Source organism: Diplotaxodon limnothrissa, linkage group LG5 (genome assembly GCF_057381915.1).
Source record: "Diplotaxodon limnothrissa isolate DT_005_m linkage group LG5, D_limnothrissa_male_GT1.1, whole genome shotgun sequence".
In the NCBI taxonomy this organism is placed as follows: Eukaryota; Metazoa; Chordata; class Actinopteri; order Cichliformes; family Cichlidae; genus Diplotaxodon; species Diplotaxodon limnothrissa.
Window position 1 is genome coordinate 10,729,223 of NC_140600.1, and position 19,619 is coordinate 10,748,841.

Consider the following 19,619-nt stretch of genomic DNA (forward strand, 5'->3'; position numbering starts at 1 on the left):
ATTCATTTCACGGAAACAATAACGTGGCGCACAGTGTGACGTCAAAAAATGCGCACACCTTTGATGCTGCGTTTTCTCCGTTTTTCTCGTCCACACGTAAATGCAAAAACTGAGTTTTCGAAATTATCCACCCTGGCCAGAGTTTTTAGAAATCTCCGTTTTCAGTGACCGAAAACGCCGTTTACGTGTGGACGAAAGGTGCAAACGCATAGAAAAATCTCAGTTTTCAAAAATACCCGGGTACGTGTGGACGTAGCCTCAGTTTTAGAGCAATTACAGCAGCTGACCTGCTGATCTGAAGCAAGTCTTTCTGGTTGGCGTTTATCTAGAAGTTGAATGTTTTTCAAATATAAACTGAGCATTATGCGTAATAATTTTCACATAATATTGTTTCATGTTTTCTTACTTAAAGAAAACCTTGAGAAGGTTTAAAAAGCACTGATAAATGCAAAATAATCTAACTGCCTGCTTTTCATGTGTATGTCAAACATGCATAATTTGTTTTATACCGGTTAAAATCCGGCACGACCCTTTAATGCTGATGTACACTAATTAATCTCCCACTACTCCCAGCGGTGATACACTGCAGTTAACTGCACATTATTCCCAAATATTTTCTCTGCAGTGAACTCTCCCTGGCTGAGATACAAGCAATATATCTTGGATACTCCACATTCTCAAGATAAACTTGCCCGGGGAAGCAGATTACTCTGCTCATATAGAGGTTCCGCAAGAGCTCTGTTTTGACTTGTCTGGCTTAATTGCTGCGTCAATTAAAATGTTTTTCAGAAACACTGTGTGAGCTGGGCAAGGGCCAGGAGAATTGCTAGAGGCTCTGGCTTGTTCACAGCTGTGTGTTGCCTGCAGTGTTGATGAAGGGAGAGTGAGAGGAAGTGAGGCTGAGTTGCCGAGGAGCTCAAGGGGTTAGCAGCCAAACAAAGGCATAAGGTGCGCGCTCCTGCCCGCAGTAAACAACGAGCGCTGTTATCAAAATGTAAACACAAACATTGGGATGTAGTTAGGCTTTATAGCGAAAGAAATAGACTAAAAAGTCACCTAAATACAAAAAGCATCAGTTGTAGCCTTATGATTGAAATTATGTTCATTTTGTTAATATAGTCACCATGGCCCTCTGCGAGTTTATTATTAAGAGTGGAGCCAATGACAACATACGATATTAACAGGATTATAATTGGAGCTGAATCTTGTTCTCTTTGGCGATGTGTAATATATTAATGTGGTCTCCTTTGGGACATGAAGGACGTGACCCACGATGGGCTTCGTACGAAATTAACGGGTAATTGCCGGGTGCTACAGGGCCACAGATGACTGTGAGAACAAGGCCGCTTTCCTGCACAGATATGCTGGCTGAGAGCATCCTCCCATGAAGAACAACAGCATCAGGACATGTAACATGAACCAAAAATGACACGAGTGACGTAGTGCTCCAGCTATCACGTTAATCATGTTGAGCAATGAAGGAAGTCAGAATACATTATTAAAGAGCGACAAAGTTTGTGTATGGGGGAAGCTAAGCTGGATGGATGGACTGCGTTACAGTCTTGGCCCATCCATCCAAGACTTGTTTTTTAAAGCTTGGCCAAGCTCCTTCCTAACCTTAACCACATGTCTGGAACCTTTAAGAAGCAGTCGCTTCAATCCATAAAAAGGATGTTTACCTAAACCTCAGCAAGACAAAAGGAGTGCCACCTTAAGGAACAACTGTTTAGGGTTTTAAGAAGTGTAGTAAGATCAGTGTCTGTGTTACAGAACTAACAAGCTTTCAGATAAAAACCTTCAAGTCGAAGACCCATCACTCAAACTAATTCCTGAATTCACAAACGCTGAACCTCCAAAACAGGAGCTCTCAAACTCAGTAAAGGTGAATGGTGCCTCAAACAGGAATCAGCTGTTGCTAGCTACACATGTCGTGGTTACACTGGGCCCCTAAATGTTTTCCAACTACCATAATTTATTTTTCTCATTTTCTTATTCCAGTGATTATTCGCCCATTATTTGTGTCTGTTTCGCAGCAATCCCGTGAAAGCCTTCCCACTCGGCTTCCTCCCCTCTGCTTTTCTTGTCTTTACCATCTAGGAATTCACTCTCAACAGTGCAGTATTTTAGCCACTTTGTAATCCATACCTCCGACCTCTCCTGTAGCTTATTACCTACTGCCAAGACTGTTCAAGAGGACGACTGCGGGGTCACAGAACAGGATATCCTGCATGTCAGTCAAACGTCAAGGCTGTCAGGTGTCTCCGATTTTAAACCCAAATCGGGGAAAGCCTGACTGGTCATTAAAAATCTCCCAGGGAGGCTGAGTTTTGAGTTTTGCCAAAGCTCAGTATACTTCCACAGCTGTCAAGGTGTCTGTATGTCTGCTGCGTTGTGGAGATGTCACCTCAGGCACTATTCAGTCAAGTAAGAAAGAAACAGGCTTCCTCTGGATTAATGAGGAAGGGATATAATAATGTTGGGATATAGATGAGTTGAAATGTGACCGGCTCTTCTTTTACGTGTTGTTTTTTTCTTCTATAGATGACTTCACTGTACTCTCCCAGGCGTGTTTCCCAGTGCGTATCCCATATATGGGACTGATATCCAGGCTTTTGGCTGAATGAAAAGAAATTTTTATTAAATAAACTTCCACAACCTCAGGATATAAAATGATTTTAAAAGAAATGTATTCTCATGGTCAAGAGACCCCAAAAGGAGTATAATATGGAAAATAAAATCCTGCTCCAGTTTTTATCTGATGCCGTACAGTATGAGATTTATAAGTTTCAGATTTTCTTTTGTCAATTTTGCAATCTCAGTGGTATTGGCCCATAGGGAGTACAGGCAAAGGGAGCGTGCTAAGGAGCATGTATAGCAGTACAGTGAACTTGTTTGCTCCATTTAGACCATTCATTCACTCTTCTCCTCCCCTCCCGCCTACTCCCTGCTGATTTCTGCTGTCATGCCAGCCTCAAAAGTTATAAATCACTGTGGATTCTGCAGCCTTTTCATGGGTTTGTGTAGGGGAGTCCCTTTTGTAAGCTTCAGATGTTTGGGGTCAAAGCCAGGCTATCAACCAAAGCAACCAAAAGAATTGTTGATGTGTGAAGTGCGAGTTTGTAATTGAAACGATAAAGGAAGTCCTATAGGGACTGTATATCATCCCACTCAACAAACACAACAAAGTGTATTAGAGGGATTGTGGACTTCTCAAATGAGGAGGGGGGTGTCTTCAGAAACAACACTTTTCACATTCTACATTTTTCTTCCTCCCGGTTGTGGTGTGGGGCTGCAAGAGCGCAAAAGCGCCGACCTCTGAGTGCACTCAGGCTCTCGGAGAGATTGCAGCCCTGTCAGAGAACACGATGCCGCCCCATTAACTGAGATAAGGCAGGTAGGGATTGAGAGGCTGAGATCAATGAGTCATTATGGGGAGTGCAGAGGATTCGAGGCCCGAGTGGGATGGTTACATTCATGGCTTAGCAGTAGGACGGCCCAGCATTCCCATAACCACTTCCTACCAATCCGTGGAGCGACCATCAGGGTAGGAAAACCCTGCAGGATTTTCTCTGGATTAACAGTTGAGTCCATGTCAAATATTCTATCCAAGAATAATGAGGCAGGGCACAACCTTTTCACCTGACACATTTTCATATCTCCAGAGCAACACATTTATGGATTCTGCTGTTCTGTGAAAATGCTTCACGGCCTCAGGTCTTTGTTCACGTGAAGAAGATTTAGCTCTTAAAGTAAGATAAAATATCGTACATCCATTTTTCTCCAACTGAGTGTAACTCTTATAAAATCCTGGAGGTTAATTAAAGTCAAAATGAGCTCAGTTTGAACATTTGGTTTGTTTTCCATGTAATATTGTGAATAAACTTTGGGTTTGTGAGATTTATGAATCTTTTTTTAAATTAACATTTTTCACAGCATCACAGCAACGTTTTTTCTGAATTGGGGTTGTAAAAAACAACAAAAACAAAACAAAAAAACAACATTATCTATCTCACTTGTGATTTTATTATGTTGATAGTTGCGGCAAAGCCTCAGAAAGAAGTATTTTTTAAAGAAATATGTTGGTGCAGTTTAGTGTGGTTTGGTTTGTGGTGTGATCCCATTTTTCTGTTTTTCCACTACCCATTTTAAATGCCCACTCTTACCTGAGGCACAGTGCTGACAGTCCTCTGTGTTACTCTCTGACTACATTTTGGCTGATATTGATCAAACTTGAAAGGGGAGCCCTTAAGTGAATGTGTAAAAAGTCCTGGTAATCAATGATTGACAGTTGGCATTTCCCCTCATCAAGGTCACCTTGCCAATTTCAGCGTGTGGAAGAGCTGCAGGACAATCAAGAGATGTGAGAAAGAGAGGCTGTTTTGTCTCTTCAGATTTGGCTTTACCAGAGGGAGGTTGAGCGCAGAGCACGACTTTCAATCACAGAAGTACTTCAGCTGCGAGAGCTCGGTAGACCACAACTTAAAGGAGAAAAGGGAATATCGATCTTTGTGCCAAATAAAAGCTTGCTTCTAAATGAAGTCCTGCTGGGCTGGAAGTGAAATGTAAGACCACTCAAGTTCACAGCTTATTAGCTCCTTATTACAGGTCACATACTGGTAGAGTTATGCTCATAACATCCCAGCTCTTTAGATTAATTCTGTTTGGCTGGGAATGTGAGAAAAAACAGGAGAAGGCTCCCCTGATTTAGAAAGCATGTTTCCTGAGTTCGGAAAGAAATGAAGTGTTTATGGTGGGGCAAAAAGAGGCCGCACTGAGGGGGGGTTATAAAGGAGGAGCAGTACGAAGATGCTTTGGCTTCACGTTCCTCTTTTCGCCTCTGGGGCTGAGGTTTTGGTCAACACTGCCAAAGCAAACACCTCCATATTTCACCACAGAGGACCCGATGTGAACCTTTCACACACTTCTTGGTTTCGCCTAATCAGCACCTTCCATCTGGAGTTGCCTCATTTATCCTTAGTTTGCATTGTGGTTTTGCATGTGTAGAGAAACTGCTCTAATGGAGACTCTTGGTTCTGTATCCATTACAGCGTTGTTGCATCGTTTGATTATGTTGTGTGCAGTGATGTTTGAAACAACATGACACACCAGGAGTGGCCTCCACTTGCAGGCCAGGGCACCTCCCCTTACTGCAAAAACTGCTCAGAAACAGCTCAAAGAACACAAGAAACATAACCAGGGCTATTGACCTGACCTCTCCACAACCCCCAGATCTCAGTCTGATCAAGCATGCACAGAATTATTCAGAACACATCTGATCTTCTGGGGCTCCAAACAGCAACCCCAGAAACCAAAAGATCAATTTCTAACATCCCACTCAAGTGGATGAGAGACACCACAGGACACCCTGAGATATGTTTGTGTCCATCCGCTGAAGGGTCAGAGCTTTTTTGTGGGGAAGAGGAAAACCTAGACTACTTGAGCCAGGTGTTGTCAAAGTTGTGGCCCATCGTGTATACGTGCATGCTACACATGTTATCAGTATGTTTGAAAGATACAAAGGGAGGAGGCTGAACACATCACTCTCGCACCCACTTGGTCTGCTTCACTCTCTATCCATCTCAGCAGTTATCAGGCTGATTTTAACATCCTGTTAGCTGCCGGGAGATTACCAGTGACAAACTGGGATGGCTAAATCGGCTTGGTAAACTCGCTGACCCTGCAAACCACCACCCACCCTCTGAGCTACTATCTCCTTAACACCACCTTACATGGGAATAGAGCACGGTTGGCCAAAATAACAGTCTGAACACAGATAAAGCTCAGAGGAAGCATGTAGGAGAAGACTGCAAAGAACTAACTCCCTAAAAAAGTCGATCAGGCCAAGTAGGCATGCATACAGTACAAATTCATTGACCAGGCGACGTGAAATGAACTGTTCCTGATATCATAATAACTTGTTTTACTTATTTATTCATTTCTTTTTTTGCCTTTTTGACGTAAAATGCAAATTGTCAGTTGGGGACAGCATAACCCACCACACTGATTCCTAGGGTCCTAAGGGAACCTATTATCTTGTTATGACTTAGAAGCAGGATAAGATTGCAGAGCCTTAGAAGCCCCTTTAAAACAACACGGTTTAGGAACAGCAGGCTTATAGCACCAGAGAGCATAATGAAGTCACAGTTTAGCTTTTTGCTGACTTGTAACTTCTACGCGGGTTTCCTTTAGTGGCCAACAAACTGTTAGTTTAGTTCAGAAGGAGTTAGCCCTGTGACCCTTGGTTCCCATGGGTGCATGTGTTTGGGGTACAGCTCATTTAAAGCTTAGCCTAGTGAACGGTCCCAGTGAGGCAGTGGCAGCCGAAAACACAAAGCTGTTTATAAAGGCTAATCGCCTTCATTTCAGATGAGCGCCCTTTAAATAGAGAAAGTAAGTGATTAGGCAAAATGCAATGAAGCTGCTGACATACGTGTGGAAAAACGGGATTTGTTCACTAATCCCACTTCCTGTCCCCAAGGCCTGGGAATCAGGGGCACACTGGAACTCAGCTGATCATTTGCCCCTGTTCAAAGAGGCGACGGGGAGAGGGGGGACGTCCTGCTTCTATCAACATCATGTGGCTCATGTCGAGGGTGACTGATGACTATACAGGCTCCAAATGGCAAAGAAAATGGCAAAGGCTTTCCTGCCTACAAGTTCTGTTTAAGCCTGCCCACCCAAGAAACAGGAAGACAAGCACTGAGGTGGCACCGTGCGCACTTACCCAGGATGAGGGAGCAGTGGGAGACTGGTGGGAGGAAGAGACCTGGAGCAGAGCCACAATGGCTGCTGTCACAATCTGTCCTGCCTTCATGTCATTCTCAGGAAGGGGCAGGAACAACTGGCTTCCCACACGGTGACCCCACACTGGCTCGACAAATAAAGCATTCATAACCACGGGGCATGTCAGCGAGACACTGGTGTCAGATACATTAGGTTTCTATATCCTGTGCCTGTTCAACTGTGAATCTTCATGTAGCCTGTCAGGATGCACCTGAGAGAGCTGGGACAAATTGTTGCACTGAGACGTTTTTCTGACAGTTTTCTATGTGGTGGTCCTGCTGTGCTCTGAAAGCCCTTTTCAAGACAAAGTTGTTCCCCTGCTCGTGCAAATCAAATTATTGGCTCACTGGATGAAAACTACTTGGAAATATGGTTTATAAATTGGATATTTATAATTGAGCTATTATATATAATAGAGCTATTTTGTTATATTTTGTAATTTTGTAATATATTCTATTATATAATTTAGTGACTTACTGTTCTTACTGTCTTGGAACAACTGCGACCACATAATTTCCTCGGGTATTAATAAATTATTCTTAATCTGATGATTGTGATATTTAATGGTAAATCTGCAGAAGATTTACTTTATAGCACAGCATGAAAAACATCAGCAACAAAAAGAAAAATAGAACCTCTTAGCTGGAAGTCAGCCCATGGCAGCTGAAACCTGAATTTTGATGCCCTTTGATGCAACTGTTTGTGCCTGTCACACTCAAAATATTACACACATAAGCATTTAATAATATTTATTATGAGGAACTGTGTCATTCACGACAAGAAAAGTAAATATTTTTTTAGTGAAACCTCTGAGCAGATTCTTACAAAAACGACAGATCCATCACAGATTCAGCTTCTTTAAAAAAATCTCTTTGTTCGTAAATTTGACAGCAGCTTTCAGGATGTTTGAACAGAACTGAACTTCAGTCTGTAGAACTGAGTGTTGTGAAGCCTGAGTTTCTATGGGCTGCTGTTCTTTAACCGTACCTGTTTCTGTTCTACTTCTGCTTTTGGTGAAGCGTGGCACACATTCAGTAAAATTAATTTCAGCCTTCTCACAGAGACTTTCTACAACATTAAACAGAGCGTGAGACTGAGACAGATCCATCTCCATTACATTAAGGCTGTTCTGGTCTCGTAGCTGACTGTTTCTCCCAGGTGCACACACCGTCTGGCCGCAGACAGTAGAACGCTCAGGCAGAGTGTGTCTCTGCCTTTTGAGTGTGTCCAGCACCATATGTAGGGATTATAGGCTGACATGAATCTGAGGTATGGCAGATTACGATACGGTAAGGCTAAAGGTAATGAGGCTCCTTCAGTCAGGGTTTCACGTTTAGTCTCTGTGGCTGCTTCGCCCTAAATTCCTTTGCTAATTCTGCAGTGGGCTGTCTTTGTTGTTCTGTTATAAATGTGTGTGCTCTGCCTTCTCCCCTGGCCTTTGTACAAAAAGTAGTGTTAAAATGAATTTACCATGCTAAATGTCCTCAGGAAACCAGAAGGTATGCACATAACTGTGGCTAGACCACAACCCTGTGATTCAGTGGTTCTCCGGGTGTAGTAATTCAGAGCTTTTTGCAATTCTTATCTCCACTGAGCTGAAGCTGGAGTGATGGCAGAGAGGTTACAACCCCGAGCCCACTGAGCCATTCTCGACATACACACTCCCTTTTTTTCCTTTGCTCCCGTTCAGTGGACTCATTGAGATTCTGGACGGGCCATCGAGTAATGCCAGTTTACCCGAGGCAATCCCAGTTTCCTGATTCCTCTCAGGCTGAGGAGAGATAACCCTGACCCTGAGCTAATCCCAGATTAAACCAGAACATAAAGCACTGCCACTGCTGTCCAGTGACCTCTGACCTCTGCACGTCTCCCAGCTCAGGCTGCAGCAACACTGCTAAAAGGAGCTTGCAAAGATTTTAGCCAGGTATATTCCAATGAGGGCTTCTTTATCTGTGCTGCTGAATAATAACCCCAGAGATAACTCAGAAAGCCAGACTACTTAAGTAACCAGTAAGTTATTAGGTGACAGTTTTAGTTTATTTGGAGCAAAACAGGTCTGCAGAGCTTGCCAAAGTATTGCAGGAACTGACGCGCAGGATGGGTCAGGCGCATTGATGTGTCAGAGTTGAGGTAGAGACTGATAATAAAACACATGTCTGTTAAAACAGAGCCCTATTTGTGCAGATGTGTGTGATTAGATCAAGGCTCTCCAGAGAGGATCTCCTTCCCTACTAGTTCTCCACATTTGACATCATCCTCAGCCAAACCTCTGCTTTCATGTGTTTCATCTAGACCGAGAGGGAAGGACATTCATTTGTTTGGAGAGAGAACGCAGAGTCCAAAAGCAGATCCTAGTTCGAGGGAAGATACAGAGTCAGACTTACGGATTCTTCATTGCCTCTGCACCGTGAGCACATCTGTCTGCTGTTACAAGAGTTTACATGAGAATGGAGATAAATGTGTATCTCTTTCCCCTCAACCACAACCCTCCTCACCCCTCCCTCACCCGTTCTGCTTGTCCATCAGCACGCCGGACTTGGCAGGGAGCAGGAGAGAGGCTTAGGTGACGGGAGCCAGAGGCTCTGTGATAAGGCCATCTCTCCGCATGAGAGCTCATCAGAGCTGACATTGAATACAAATTGATGCCATTAGCGAGGAGGGGGTGTGGATGTAGGAGGGGTGGGGCACGACAGTGGCTCCTAATTATATAGTGGGTGAGCCTCCCTAGGTCGACAGGGGCACGGGGCACGGTAGTAACGAGGTGACGACGGTGGGGTGTCACGGCTCCCGCCGACACAGACGATGGCGGTGCGATTTCTGGATACTGTGAGGACAGACGTGGTGGTTAATGATGTGTGATATGGGATCGCTGTTAGTGCGTATCCATTATGACGGATCACATTCAACGTATGTCGAGACAAGAGGGGGGCACACCTTTTCCCTAGCGAGGGAGCTCGCAGCAACAGAATACAAACAGCATGCCATGAATAGCCAGTAGCTTCACTTTGTTGTGGTTTTAATGGCTGGAATCACGCCAAAGCTCCGCACACACTCATTTGTGTGTTTTTGTTTTTCATGGCAATAATGATTTCAGATACTTTTGTGCACACTCCTGTTTCTACACTGTAAAAAAAATTGTAATATAAAAGTACTTCACTGTGTGTTTTACAGTTTTGTACTGTTCTGTACCATTAATAGACTGTGATTTTACATTTCAAACGTAAATTAACATAAAATCACTGTAAATGTAATAAAACATAATTTTCTTGTTTTTTAAATGTATTTGTCTGTACATATGCATATTTAGATTGTTAAAATACGTTCACAAATGCATCATAATTTCACAAATATTTGTCCGTTATTTGAAAGATTGAACTGTTAAATTAAAATGTAATGCTATGGAAAAATATATAAAATGAATCTTATAAACTTTTTATACATCAAATAATAATAATAATTATTGCCGTGGTTCAAGAGTTGGCAGTTTGCCTTGTAATCAGAAGGTTGCCGGTTCGAGCCCCGGCTCGGACACTCTTGGTCGTTGTGTCCTTGGGCAAGACACTTCACCTGCCACCTACTGGTGATGGCCAGAGGGGAATTATAAAGTGGGATTGTAAAGCGCTTTGAGGGTCTCATAAAGCACTATATAAATGCAATCCATTGTTATTTAAACCAACTGTTAACTGTATATTTCTGTACATTTAAGTATTATTATTCATATTGCCACATTCATTGACCTTGTTTACAGGTAATTTCATTGTTTAATCACATTAAAATGTTCCTAATTTAATGCTTAAAAGCACTTGAAAAAGGCAAAATCCCATGTAAAATTAGGGCAACAAACTGTATTGTCATTACTTAAAATAACCGTATTTTCATGAGAAAGTTATTTTGTTATTTTATGGTATTATTTTGGCGCCCCAGCTGCCAGAATATTACTGTTTTTTTAGGATTTTTTTTTCACAGTGTAGGATTAATGCTGCTTATCCGGAATCAAGTTGTTCAAATACAGTGCTTACAGTAACAGCTTTTGAATTCACAAAAGAACACCATAAAACTTGCAGAACTTTGATTTTCCAGAGAGAGGAAGCAAGGATTCAGAGCTTTTGTATCCAGATGCTTTCATGACCGACAGACAGCCACGCATTTTAACTTGTCTCTTTAATTCCCCTTTTTCCTTTAAAGTTGCATCTATTTGAGGTCTTTGTATCCACAAATAGATTTAACGCTATAAACATGAGTGCAGAAAATTTGTGTATGTAATTTTGTTCTGCTGTCCTAACTTGAACCCATATTCCAGTTCTGCCGTTAGCTTGATCGGATGATACGGGGATCGTGTGCAAAGTATTCTGAGAATTTTCAAAATGTTTTGGTGTTTGCAACATGTACGAGAAAAGAAGACAACCAAGACAACAAGGCAAAAATAACACGACTGCTAATGACTGATTTGTCATCTTAATGCCATGCCTTGTCAGTTTCAAATTTGAAGTGAGATGATGGCAAGCATAACCGCTTTTGGTGATGCTTTGCACATATGGGGCAGGTGTTTGTACAGGCACGCTGCGTTGTCTGTGTTTTCTTTCCTAGTAGCAAGCTGCAGAGCCTGCCTCTCCACAAACACACACACACGCACAGGGTGCAGTGAAGCTTTGAGGCCATCACAATAGATTACCATTCCTCTGCGGGTCAGACTCTTTGGCATTACCAGTGGGTCAGATCATATCTCTAGATTCTGTGCCCTTGCATATTTGCTATCCGCTGAATGATGTCCTATCTGATGTGACACAGTGGCCAAGCCTTTGACCGCTTTTATTATCCTCTGCCCTCACAGTGACGGAGCCAAGACGAGCAGCTGCTGCGTTCTCATGCTCTTATCGTTCCTTTTCCTTTAGCAGCCCAGCTCACCTCAGACCCACTCTCCAGTAATCACACAGGCATTCTTTAACAACTCTGTCACTCCTCTGCTGGCTTTGAAGCATGCAGCTCACGCAAACCCAAATAAGTCGTGTAAATGTTTGACATGAAGGGAAGTTGAAAGAGGCCGTCGAAGGAGAGAGAGAAGGCGCTCTGGGCCCCGAAAGTTGCTGATTTAAAGTGAGTCTGCTGAAAAGACGGCAGCGCAAGTGGCAGTCAGGCCCTCCAGTGGGCACCCACTTGTCCTAAAGCAGAAGGGGGTTTCTTAATCTCCATCGCTATGTTAGTGCCCCTATATCAAGGCTTCCTTATTCTATAAATACAGGAAATCGCTGTGAGAAAGTTGTGCTAGATTGAGATAAGAGAGGAAACACGGCCGCTCTTGCATACAGGCATCTGGATATCGGCCAACTCTGCTCACAACTGTGCAAATTCAATCATTTCTTGGACTTTTTCTTACAGAAAAAACTCCCATGTTAAACATATGCGTAAAACAAAAGTCTGAATGTGTTGTTTGTGGCTATTTTGCATAGAGGTGCCAATTCTTTTTCACCAAACAGTTAAATACCACATCGTAACTCAATAGTTAAACAGTAATGTTCCAGCTTAGAGGTAATTGCTCAAATAAAGTGCAGAAAGTGTTCTGAACTCTTTCCAAACACATGAACGCCCTCATAGAGAAGGCAAGCATATTCTCCTGACTGAGAAGATAAACAGAAATCTGCAGGAGCGGCATTAGGAGGTCATGCTACAGCAGGATGAGCATAGATTGACACAGTCCTCTTAGACAGATAGCAGCTTGTTTGCCCAATCTCCACTCTTACTCTCAGCTTCATCTCCACTTTATTGGCAAACATAATAAACAAGGTGCACAACCATGCCCGAGAGAATAAAATGCACCTTTATACAGCTCAGCAGGGAGTGGTTCTTATGAATATTTCAGTGACTTAGACTCATACAAATTAATGAGAATTGTGTCATGTCGAGCAAGTCTCTTAAACCTGTGGCACTGTCGCCTGTGGCGTCTCAACTCATTAATGCGTCTTGTTAAAAGTTGACCCAACTGCCAACTAGGAAACCCTGCATTTATTTTCCTTCACCCCCCAGAAAAGTCTCTGAAGCTGTTTTGTGCCGCTCCATCATTGCAACGAAGCGTGCCTTGTGAGGAGTAATAAGAGTGTCTTAACTGGAGTTTTCCTTCTTTGCATTGACAGCATTCAAATATTTGGCTAGGATTCCTGACAAGTGCTGCCTTTGATGTGTGAGAGCATGCAACCTCTCCCACCCCCTCTTAATCACCCTAATTATCACCTGTGTGTGTGTGTGTGTGTGTGTGTGTGTGTGTGTGTGTGTGTGTGTGTGTGTGTGTGTGTGTGTGTGTGTGTGTGTGAGAGAACCGACACACCTTTCTGACGGGTTGGAAACTACCTTGGGGCAATGCTCAGGTAGTGCAGCTTGTTTGTGATATGCCAGGAGCTACTGGGGTATTTCTGCACTACCTATTATTGCACTACCTCAGAACATTTAATCCAAGCCTATTTAACCCTACTTATTTTAATTTACACTTGTTTGATCTGCATAGATCATAACCAGCATTTTCCATCTCTAATCATGCATCGCTCCTTAGACAGAAGCACAGGGCGCCGCAATAGTTTCTAATTAGCCACAAATGTTCACCAATTGAAAACCACTGAGCTGTGAACTGAGTAGATCATTGCTCCACACAATGCTCGTCCGCTTTGTTCATTGCTCCCTTCCTGCTCAGTGTCAAAGCAATGGACTGCAAAGTTTTGTCTTTTCCCATCATCATCCCCCTCCTCCTCCTCCTCACCTCCCATACTTCTCTACAGGGAGTACTGCAGGCTTCAAGCAGCAACATGCACTGACACTCACAGTGGCCTCCACTTTTAATTTACCCAATTTGAAACCAGAGAAATATGCAGTGGGGTGGAACACCCATATCAGTGTCAAGTAGCAAGTGGCCACTGCGCTGTCAAGTGCCAGGATGTGTATTTAGGCCCTCTCAATTCTCTCGCTCACTGTCACTGTTTTGTTTAAACACACAGTCTGAAGTTTTCCATGATCCAATCACTTATCCGATGCTTGCTGCGAATTTGCCAGGAAAGTTATGAGTGGGACGGGCCGCGTACTGTTAAGCTACGCTGGATACAGTAATGAGAGGAAGTTCTTATGTTACCGAAGCACACTGCAAGGTAGGACGCATTAAAAGCTGAATATGATATGTGAAATCCCGTCTCCTCTGTCCCTCGTGTACGGCATGGTGGGAAATCACTTCATATAAGTCGGCATTAACCACTGCGCTTTCTTACTTTCTTACTTCTGGAGATGAACTCTCGTGAGTGCGCTCCATGCCTGTCCAAACATATTTCCAAAGTAAACTCGGCCCGTTGGCTATTAATTTAAGATCAGGAGATACGCTATAACATGCAGGCCTGCAGCCCTGGAGATCACCGTCAGCAGCCAAGTATTCTCTCAGGAGGAAAAGGGCTGGCTCCATCTGACAGTGAGGCATGCTTCTCCCCCTATGTTTCTATACCTCATTTAACCAGGTAAGCTTATAAAAATACATTTGTACTTCTAATGGTCTGAGGAAAGGGTTGCGGTCAAGGTACATCCACTATTCTCCAGAACAACAACTGTATTGTATTGCAGTCTGCAGAACATGTAGTCACCTTGAGTGAATGAGGAACTCAGGTAATCAGTCACAGCAACCTGCATTTAAACTCGGCTAATTAACCTGATGAATGCAAAGAGAAAGAAATAAAGAATCTGTGCTTTGTTCGATATATGTCTTGCTTTGGCACTTTAGTGCAACGAAACACAATTTTCTTCCTAGCCAATCACCCATTTTAGAGTGGACTCACATTGGTAGTGAAGATGGGTTTTGTAAATGAAGTGCTCTTTAAGGTTTTGAGTTTTTACAGTAGAGTCTGATGGGAACTGCATGATGAAACAACCACTAATAACATCACTGTTTCTAACTCTAAGTACTGAACAATGGCAGTTTTGCAGGAAAATGCTAGAATTATAAACTCGATATCAGTTTGTAGTGCAGAAAAACAAACAAAAATAAACAGAGGAATTTTTTTTGTCTGTCTGAGGTAGTGCTGAGCTTCTGCTCAGGTTTTGGCATTGTTGTTAAAACAGAGTTGGTAAGAAAGGCTCACACTTTCAGCTTCAAACTACACCTTTAAAAGAAACAGAACACTTAGGCACAAATAATTGTGCTCCGCTGTTAAATTAACACTGACTATTAACATTACTGACCAGCAGCACTAATAATGTTTGCTAAATCATTTTGTTATTGGTCATAGTCATTTTTCTGCTTGCCACTACCTCAATGGTAACAGCTGGTTAATTTTGGTATTAGGTAATTGCTAATAGTTAAATGGCTGACACTGACAAATGTACAGCAAGATTAAAACTTACAACTGTTTAAAGTCCAGTGGTGTTCAAACAGGAGCTTCACTGAGCTTCAGTGCTACTACTGCTAGTGGCAAATTGTTTGGTATATTAATCTGCAGAATGGTCACAGAATTTGAGTTTTGACAAGGATGGTTGTACTGATTATGTCAAATTCACACAAAACTGAATAGTACTTTTTACTTTCTTGATTTGGGTAGAAGTAAATATTTTTAATACTTAAGTAAATACTTGGTACTTAAGTACAATAGTTTTCCATAGGTCATGACCCTCCAGAGAGGGGAGAATATCTTAAAACAAAACTAAAAAAAAAAAAAGAAAAAGTAAAGTTTGCTACAAAAATCTTTTGACATTTTCAAATCTTATTCTTTTTTTGTAAACCGCTGGATAGCTTTACCTCAGTTATTTAAAATATAATTAATAATTAATTCATATCTACAACATTTTTGCACACTTGCATTTTATGTGGTCCTGTGCCAGTTGTCTGTTATATGTAGCACCATGGTCTCGGAGGAACGCCGTGTCATTTCAGTGTGTACTGTACAACTGCACATGGTTGAAATGATAATAAAGCCACTTGACTTGACATGACAAGAGGTCCCAGGTTGCCACTTAATTTCTAACACTGCGTTCAAGCTGTGCTGTCGCTGTAATGTTGCTGCATACCATATGACTCGACCTACACCATAGCCTGACATTCACCCGCGCAAGCATGTAAAATTCAGCTGCATGACCACAACAAGTGTGATTGGCCTACTTGGTAGTAATATGCCATGTAGACCAAGTATATTGATCTTGGTATACTGAGCGTAAGGATAATGGCTCCGTGATCCAAGATATAACTGGCTGTGATTGTATCTTGCTTGTCTCCAGTGCTAATGCAGAAACCAGTAATCCCAAGCGCTTAGAGTCAATGCGTAATCTCATTTGGTTCTGAAGTCTTCATTCTATCCTCCATTTTTAGCTCCAACATAAATGTATAAATGCAAAAAAGGCTGTTATCTATATTGATATCTTTACTACTTTATGTCAAATTATAGTAAGTAAAGTAAAGTATAGTAACTACAGCTGTCTCACACAATTAGTGAAGTACAAAGTACACTGTTCCCTTACAGTTAAAATATAGTAGCAGTTAAAAAAAAAGAGGGGACAGTACAACTAAGTCGTGACTGAGTTTAAGTGTAGTACTCGTGTCAAGATACACATCATATCAACTTATCAAAAGTTTGGTAGTAGATTTTTGGCCTTGTATTGTTGGTAGATCTCCAGCATCTTTAGCAGGTTGCTCTGATGCCACTAAGCTAGAATTTCTTCAGGTCTCGTTCAGCTCAGCATCCAGTTTCTCAAAGATCAGCAAAGGGCTTTCTTGAGGCCAGAGTGCAGCGAGTAGCAAGAAACGGGCAGTGGGCTGTTTGAGCCAAGAGCACCTTGGGTTCCTTGGAGAGAGAAGCGGATTGTCTGTGTTCAGCAGACTGAAGAGTGTGGACCGGAACGCCACACACAAAGGAACCGAGATGCCTGAGGTGACTACTGTGAAATAGCTTAACTTTCTGCCTTTATGCTACACCTGCATTTCTTTCATGAACAAGAAAGACTGAAAATAGGAAAAATGTCATAAAGTGACCTTCTCTCATTTGTGCGCAGGTGCAGGCATGCTACTGTAAAAACCCAAGTGAATGAGGAATGGGATAGACACTGAGCTTGAGGATCAGGTTGCCCCACCGGCTTACTTTCACCTCCTAATAGAGCCATTGCAATTTCACAAGGGAGAAGCAGTGTGGTCCTGAAACAAAGCCCCTGCTGTGTGTGTGTGTGTGTGTGTGTGTGTGTGTGTGTGTGTGTGTGTGTGTGTGTGTGTGTGTGTGTGTGTGTGTGTGTGTGTGTGTGCGCAGACCCCCCAGAGTGGGCCTAAGCCATACAGGCAGTAATGGGCTACTATGAGTTTATCTGGCTCTGATAGACATATTCACACTCTGCTCCCAGCCTTTCAATCTCTCGGATAAGTCTGCATGTGGAAAATGCTGTCATGCTCTAATGTGGCTGACAAAAGAGCACAAGTAGTTCAGCCTCTCTGAGCCTGTCCTGTGTGAAACTGTAATCTGCGGCTGCAAATCTGTAAGTAAGTCTGGGAAAACAGCTGATTGAGTGTGCAGCCTAATATATCCGAGCTCAATAAAATGTGACTGGTTGAAAAACATCGGGGGATTGTCTGCAAATTAGATTCAGCTCAGTGCCAGAAAATTAAGACAAATGAGTCGTGTAGCAAACATAAGATTTTGTTACTCTCTGGGAAATACACCCCAACCCCACAAATTCTCCTTCATCTTTTAGGTATGGGCATAAACAACAAAAAGAAAAAGCACACACACTCCAAACTGGCATTCTGCAAAAGTGTAGCCTCTCTGCATGTCTTTTTGAGCTGATTGTGATTGAGTGTTTGCTTGGCACCAATCTCAGCCCAGAGACATGCTGTGCGGCCTGACCTCTGGAGTAGAGTTGCAGCCAAGCTCAGTCTGCTGCCATTATACGTCCTTGATCAACATGTCAAACGAGCACAATGCCATGTGGCCCCGCCTGAGGTGAAGTTTGACTTTGGGATTGAGTTAAGAGGGACTGACAGAAAAGACAATGATATCCAGTAGGTGGAGTGGCGCGCCTTTTTGTAACCAGGTTCTGTTGTAGTTAAATGGATTTCTAAAAGGTGATGTCTATGGTGGAGACCACATTACATGCAAATATGAAGGATAAGTCACGAGGAAAGGCACAACATTTAGTATTTAGTATTTAGTATTTATTTATTTATTTGGGGTAAATTCTACCTGTGACATAGAATTCAGTCTGGCCTGTCTGCATGTTGTCAGATAACTATGAGATTAGAGTACATGTGTTTGTTTCTTAATGTGCGCCTCTCAATAGGGCGTGTTGTTGCTTTGCGCTGTTCACATTTCCTATTCGGCTGACAGATGGTCCCGTCCAGCTCCTCTCTGACAACAAACACACACTGAGAAGTCGCTGACAACCTGCTTCAGAAGGGGGGGCGCCCCGACTGGCCCTCGGAATGTGTGTGTATATGTGTGCGTGTGTGTGCACAATGCATTCTTATCCAGTGTGCACTTGGCCTAGAGTGTATGGGGACTCATCATTCAACTTAAGACTCAACACAAATAATCACAGGGTCCAGCCACATGTTGCAGCTCCTCTACGCGGGGCTGACAGCTGCCAATCACTCTGCTGACCTGTAAACGTTCCATTGGTGGGCACAGTTATTAAATCAAACTGTATAAATATAGAATATCTAATGCTATTAATCTTTGCTTATTGACGTAACCCCCGTGCTAAATTTAGATCTGGCTCAAAAGACTGGCAATATCAGATTCCATAGGGAGTCTGTTTAAAAAGGTCTCTAGATGGTGTTTATTTTAAGGACCAGTGGTGGACATGTGGATGTCTTTGCATGCTTGGGTGGCCAGACCTCTTCTTCAGAAACACCTAACAACCTCGTAGTAACGTCAAACCCACAATACATGACTACACATACAGAGCTTGTTAAAAAAAAAATTAAAAAAAATCTTAAACTGGCCATTATAAAGCTACAGTGTGTTTCCTTCAAGGTCTGATATGCCACACTGGCTGTGCGTTCGCTCCTTTAATAACACGCCGGCACACCAGTGTTCAACTATGTCACATTTAACCAGTCAAATGCAGCTAACTGCATGTAACGGTTTATCCTTTGGTTTCCTTCTGCCATGTTTTGGTGGCTAACTCTGGGTTAACCTCAAATCCGTGCCTGTGATCTCTCGATTATAGAAGAAGGCTAAATGGAGGATGGGAACTTTCCTGCTGTTTGAGTGAAACCTCTCTGTTTGTCCAACAGTATCTGAATGCCAGCGTCTAAGGCCTCTTACCCTATAGATTGCAAAGGAGTGTGTTTATGTATGGTGGGACACGGGGCCTTTGTTGTCTTAGCCGTGGCCTTTTGCTCTGCCTGTACTTGGTTGCTGAACGAAGCAGAACATATCAAACAAACACTCCAGCACAGAGTCTATAGGGAGATTGGGTTACTGTAGACATGCGAGGACGTGTCAACTGCATTGTGTTGCTGAAAGCGCACACTTGTCTGACCTTCAGAGAATGGTGTCCAAGCATGCAATGAAATGTTGTGCCTTACCCTATTCCATGAACTATGTAGTATGAACATCATAGCTAACTGCCGGTCTACTGTTTCTGTGTTTGCTGGCTTCCCACAGACTGCCACTAACGAGTGACTTTCTAGATCCTTTGATCCACTCAGGAGGTATTAAGCCATCAGTGCTGTTTGACAGACACTCAGTAGCACTTGTCTCTAATGAGTGGTGTTCTGTTACACAAGTGTCGGTGAAAAACCATCAGATAAGTCCACGGAGGAGTGGCACGAGGAATGTGTCAGTTGCCCATGCATGTGTGCGCGCGAATATGCGCACATGTAGCTGCAGCTGTCG

General features: G+C 42.8%; 1 protein-coding gene across 1 annotated transcript in view; it reads left to right on the forward strand.

Annotated features, from left to right (window-relative positions):
* Positions 1-19,619, forward strand: part of sema3fb (sema domain, immunoglobulin domain (Ig), short basic domain, secreted, (semaphorin) 3Fb) — a 57,139-nt gene that overhangs the window by 18,175 nt on the left and 19,345 nt on the right. The gene's annotated exons all lie outside the window — the stretch shown is intronic.